The sequence below is a fragment of the Pseudophryne corroboree genome, chromosome 4, assembly GCF_028390025.1.
Source record: "Pseudophryne corroboree isolate aPseCor3 chromosome 4, aPseCor3.hap2, whole genome shotgun sequence".
NCBI classification, from domain to species: domain Eukaryota; kingdom Metazoa; phylum Chordata; class Amphibia; order Anura; family Myobatrachidae; genus Pseudophryne; species Pseudophryne corroboree.
In genome coordinates this window covers 249,103,938-249,110,396 of record NC_086447.1, presented here as the reverse complement: position 1 = coordinate 249,110,396, position 6,459 = coordinate 249,103,938, and positions in this window count along the sequence as shown.

The window sequence follows — 6,459 nt, the reverse complement described above, 5'->3', positions numbered from 1 at the left end:
CTTGGAACTTATCACTTGGTTATGCTTACGGCCTTCTCCCCATCCAGGGGCGGATCCAGAAGAAAATGATAGGGGGGGCACCATGGAAGGGGCAAGTACATTTGTGTGCGGCTTCGTTGCATGTGAGGTGGCGCTTCTTAAACAATGCCCACAGTTGTAGCGCTCATTATGCAATGTCCACTGTACTGGTAGTGCCCCTTATATAGACCCCATAGTAGTGGTGCCCCTTATGCAATGCCGTATTGCCCCCAGTAGTAATGTTGCCTGTAGTAATGCCCCCAGTCATTATGCCCCCAGTGGTAATGCCCCTGCAGTTATGACCCCAGTAGTTTACCCCCCCCTTTAGTTTAGCCTCCCAGTGGTAATGCCCCCACTAGTTTAGCCACCAGTAGTAATGCCCCCCTGTAGTTTGCCCCATTGTAGTTTAGCCCCTGTAGTTATGCCCCCCTTATAGTTTAGACTCCAGTAGTAATGCCCCCAGTAGTTTGGCCCCTGTAGTTATCCCCCAGTAGTTTGGCCCCTGTAGTTATGCCCCCAGTAGTTTGGCCCCCCTGTAGTTTAGCCCCCAAGTAGTAATGCCCCTGTAGTTAAGCCGCCAGTAGTAATGCCCTCCTGTAGTATGCCCCCAGTAGTTAGTACTTTTGTAGTTGGCCCCCAGTAATAATGTCCCCCAGTAGTTTGCCCCCAGTAGATGCCCCCCAGTAATGATGTCCTCCAGTAGTTTGCCCCCAGTAGTAATGCCCCCTAGGACTTTGCCCCAATAGATGACCCACCAGTAGATGCCCTCCAGTAATAATGCCCCCAGTAGCTGCCCCCAATAGATGATGCCCCCCAGTAATAATGCCCCCAGTAGATGGCCCCCAGTAAAAATGTCCCCCAGTAGCTGTCCCCAATAGATGACCCCCCAGTAGTAATGCCCCCAGTAGATGCCCCCCAGTAATAATGCCCACAGTAGATGGCCCCCAGTAAAAATGTACCTCATTAGGTGCCCCCAATAATAATGCCCCCAGTAGGTGCCTCCCAGTAATAATGCCCCCAGTAGATGGCCCCCAGTAAAAATGTCCCCCAGTAGCTGCCCCCAATAGATGACCCCCCCAGTACTGATGCCCCCAGTAGATGCCCCCAGATATAATGCCCCCAGTAGTAATGCCCCTTGTTGATGCCCCCCCAGTAGTAATGTCCCCCCGTAGTTTGCCCCCAGTAGATGCCCCCGCTGCATTAAGAAAAAAAACATACTTACCGAGCCCCGTTCCTGCGCCGCTGCAGTCCTCCTCCTCCCTGGGCGTCCGCTCCTCAGTAAGCACTATGAGAGAGACGTCATGACTGACGCCTCTCCCATAGCGCACGGCGCACTGTGACAGCGCCGGAAGCCGGAGCTCAGTACTGAGCTCCTGCCTCCGGCTGCCGCTGTGCAGGGAGACGGGCGCCCGCTGGTAATCAGCGGGCGCCCGTCATCTCCCTGCGCGGCGGGGGTGGGGGGGATGGGACACACGGAGGTGCGCAAATGACAGGGGGGGCACGGGCCCGAGTGCCCCCCCCTGGATCCGCCACTGTCCCCATCAATATATCAAAAATGTTAGTGCAGCATTTTCCGTTTAGGCCCAGCTTAAAGTTTTCCAACAGGTTTCTGTCATCGATCTTCCACTAAGGAAGAGATACAGTATAACTTTGGTAATACCATTTTTCCAAAATATCTCACTTTATTCCACTAGTTGTTATACCTTCAGCTTCAATGTTTTCCTCTCATCTCATCAAAATTATTTTACGCCTCTACAATATCCTCTGGAAATTGTTTCAGTTTGTGGGGTTAAATGTGTTTCCAACTTTGGGTAATCTTTCTGTAGATTTTTCAAATTAATTTAAAATTTCCTCTGACATAGTCTCCAGTCTAATGAGTAGATGAAGCATTTAAATAATGAGACCTTAGAATCTGGACATACTGAATATAATCCTAGACAATTGGACAGATCACTTAACCTGAACACAATTTGCTCACAACAACCACTTCCACAAGTCTTCCTTTTCTATTCCCTACGTCATTGTATATGAAGCCCATACTCTTCATCTAAAAAAGTCTTACCTACTTCTGTCCAAATTTCTAGCAGTGGATTCTATACTTCTGCATTTTTCTAAAAACTTGGCTGTAGTCAAGAAAACTCTCAGAAGATCTGCTTACTATAAATAATTTTTATGATAATATTACATTACTGTGTGATGCCAAATCCAAAATGTGGGTTTACAGTGTTGGTCAACTTGGATTTTATGACTAGAAGTACTCAATATGAAATTTTGAGTAATACAGTATGTTGAATCTTTGCCTACTTGAGGTGTTAGGAGTATTCAGTCCAATGGAATTTAAATTCTAGTATCCTTCTTTGTAATTATAGCCATTCTTGGTATGGGCACTTCTGTGTGGCCACAATTTAAATTACATCACCTCACATGTGGCCTTCCTCATCCTACCCTCTTTCTTCCCATTCAGCCTCCTCTCCTGTAGCCTATCTCCATTTTCCTCTCCATGATGCTAATTCTTCCTTCTTCCTTCCTTCCTTCCTTCCTTCCTTCCTTCCTTCCTTCCTTCCTTCCTTCCTTCCTTCCTTCCTTCCTTCCTTCCTTCCTTCCTTCCTTCCTTCCTTCCCTTCCTTTCTTCCCTTCCTTTCCTTTCCTTTCCTTCCCTTCCCCCTCCCGCCTTTTCCGCTCCCTCTCTCCCATCTACAGATGTGTCCTCATACACCTTTGCTCTAATTGCACCATGGACTTTGCGACATAGCTACTCCAAGCATCTTTTTTTCTTCAAAGCTGAGTCTTATTTATATTACTAAAGTGACAAAACTACATAGCAAGTGAACACTGACCACCAAGTACTTGTACTTCTGTGGGCAACTAAGTTGCAAAACTGTATAAAAAAGGTTCCAATATGAGCCACGTTTTGTTACATCTGTATGCACATTTTAATTCAATTCCTTTGCAACAAAAGTGGTAACCTACTATCTTTGGTTCACTGCAGAGGCGGATTGGCCATAGGGGTTACAGGGAAGATCCCCGGTGGGCTGACGCACCCGCGGGGCCTGTTTTGTTTGAGGACATGTGGTCCTATTTATAGACATAATGAATAAGATGCAAAATAATTTGCATATATGAAAATTTATTTGCCACTTAGCCTGTGATTGCAGATGATCTAGTGTATGCTCTGTCTGCCTGCTTGGCTGACATATAAGATTGAGTGAATAGTGATTGGGATACGGTTGGTGTAATAAGCAAGAAAATATATCTTTCTAAAGAATTATATAGTTTCCTAAATTCTAAAGGTGTATCATATAATGTGCTCATAATAAGTCTTAGGGGGATGGTGCTGCTGCCATGGCCCATGGCTTGACCTTACACCTCTGGTGCTGCCCATGTGGGGCCACTAGTACAAATTTTTCCAGGGCCGCATTTTGCTCCCAATCCGCCCCTGGTTCACTGTCAGTGGCTTTGTATGTGGCTATGATGCAACTAAGATGCAATATTTAGGAAAAAGTAATCTTCGCTACCCATGGTGCAGCGTCTATGCCACGCCAAGCATATGATGAACAAATGCTACATATATAAGGACATATCTGTATTTAAGCTTTCTCTCTCATCAGGCACTGTTACCTTGCCTTTCCTATTCTTATTAAAACCCACCCGTCAGTCTGACGCTCTCTCTAGGTACTACTCAATTTCTCTCTTTCCCTTTGCCTCCATGTTCATTGAGTAGATTGTATATAACCTCCTTATGTCCTTTCTTTTGTCCCACGATCCACTTGACCCACTTCAGCCCAAGTTTTGCCCTCTCCTTTCTACAAAGTTTACCCTCACTAAAGCCACTACTCTTTGCTCATTCTTCCTGACCGTTCTCTGATGTGTTTTACAGTTTGGATTCTTCTACAGATCACCAGTGATAGGATCTATTACCAGAGATTTTACACCTTGTGGATGAACGTAGCCGCAGATACAGGTTGAGTCTCCTATATCCAAAATGCTTTGGACCATAAGTATTTTAGATCTTTCAGTATTTTGGAATATTTGTATAACATAATGAGATATCTAAACACGAAATGCATTTATGTTTCTTATACACATAGCCTGAAGGTAATTGTATACAATATCTTTTATAATTTTGTGCATCAAAGTTTGTTTAGCCTGAATCATCAGAAAGCAAAGGTGTCACTATCTCAATCAGCGCTTGCTTAAAAATGTTGGATTTCGGATGATTTTGGATTTTAGAATTTCAGATATGGGAGATTGTATCTCCCATATCTTGTACCTGTATTGATATTTCTACATGTGCTCCAGCTATCATTCAGCCTTGCTCGCTATAAATTCAATTGGTAGTATCACTAAAATCCTGTTTTGATTTTCTCTTACTCGTGACCACTGTTGAAAAACGTTGGATTTCCCATTGTGCTGATCACAGTAGGCATCTTGAGTAAGCACTCTGGCCCTCATCCAGCAAAGGCGACTATGGCTTCACCATCATTCCTCATTTTTAAACACATTAGGACAATACACATACAGCTATTGCTAGTTTTATGAGATCGACTCAATAAGCAATGTGCAAGTGGCAGAAACTTGATTTGCCTTTATAGGTTTAATTAACCAGTAAAGGTCTTTTTATTTGACATTTTTAGAAAAACAGCTGAAGATACTTTTTATTTGATTGCTTTAATAAACAGATCTTATTATCACAGCATATCATCATACATTTCATTTTTATAGTTTTTGGCCTATAAATGCTCCTGATGTCTCAACATGATACAATATAGAACAGTATTTACATTAAATTAGTCATTATGTGCTTTTGATAGAACCTATACAGTGCCTTTTTTTTATCTCCCTATAAAATGTTATTAGATTGCTGCAGTTGTATGAAATTTTATAGAATTTATAAGAAATCTGTTCTAATCAAGTACATATCTAAACATACTGCAATACAGAATGCCTAAAGCTTTCACCTTGATTATACAAGAAAGATTCCTACATTTAGCCTATAGAAAAATATACTTTTATTATTATCATTATTGTTGTTGTAATTATTATTATTATTATTTCTTATAGTTATAAAATACTGTATTTTTATATTATTATATTAAACATACAATTGCCAGTGAGTTGAAATTGTTTGTCCAATGTTTGTGAGATGAGGGGGTAAATATAATAGTCTGCGACTTGCTCGCGTCGGCGAAACCCCAGCAAGTCTGCCCGATGTTTTAAAGGATCAATCATTTAAAAGGCAAAACCAGATTGTTGTGCCTTTTAAATGATTGCCCCTTTAACCACTTGCCTGGTTTTGCCACATGTGATGCAAACAGAGCCAGATGTATGTTACCTTCCTTGGTCGCATCACATAGTAGTCGGGTAGACCAAGCTCAAACAACAATATAAAATTATGTTTGTGAGGATTTAAATTCCAAACAAGGATGCCAGGTAGCTGTGAAGTCTCGAATCCACTTTGTACATATCATTGCAAGTGAACCATTCCTTAATGGTAAGGAGGGGATTTAAACCACCAGCGCATTGCCCTTCATGGCACTATTTAGGAATTTCAATACGTATTTTTATAAAATGCTGGTCGTAACAGAATAGAAATTAAGAAGCCAGAAAGAAGGAGTAGCAGGGATGTTAACATCAGTTACTGACCTAGAAATGGATATCACTTTGTCCCAGAAAGAACCCAAGAGCCAACAGTCCCACCATATGTGAAGTGGGGAGCCAACCTCCAAATGACAGTGCCAACAGGTCTTAGACACCACAGGAAACATGTTTGCTAGAGTAAGGGGACACTTATACCAGCGTGATAATACCTTAAATTGAGTCTCAATTATGGAATAACTCACATAACTAGCAAATGTATTGTGGAAAACCCTGTCCACTCATCCTCATCCAAGTCAAGTTGCAAATCACACATCCAATCTCTAACATATTTAGGAAGAACAGGCTACATATGTTCAATCAGGAACCCATACCCCTTCGAGAGAAAGTGCGTTGGATGCAAAGTTGCCAAGCACAAATTCTCAAAAGGTGTCAAAGTTCTGATGAAAGCTGTATGCAAGTCTCCAGTATGTACAAAATGTTTCAATTGTAGATAGGGACAAATCTCAGAGGGTGGGAGGTCCCACTTATCCTATAATGTGAGGAAAGAAGACACACTCTCCCCATCCACCAGCTGGCCAATCCTGTGTACCACCTGTTTCATCCAGATTCCGAAACTAGAACTGGCAACCCCTGGGGGAAAATCAGGATTATAAAACAAAGGAGACATAGGGGAGAATTTGGAGGATATCTGGGCAAGTTGCTCAACCTGTTCCAATGTGCCAAGGTGGGGCCAATAGTAGGATGAGGAATAACAGGGACTTTAGACCTCAAGGGGTAATGCACAGGGGCGATTGGGGACTAAAAGTGGCCCTGGAAAAATTTCTGGAAGTTGCCTCATGTGGG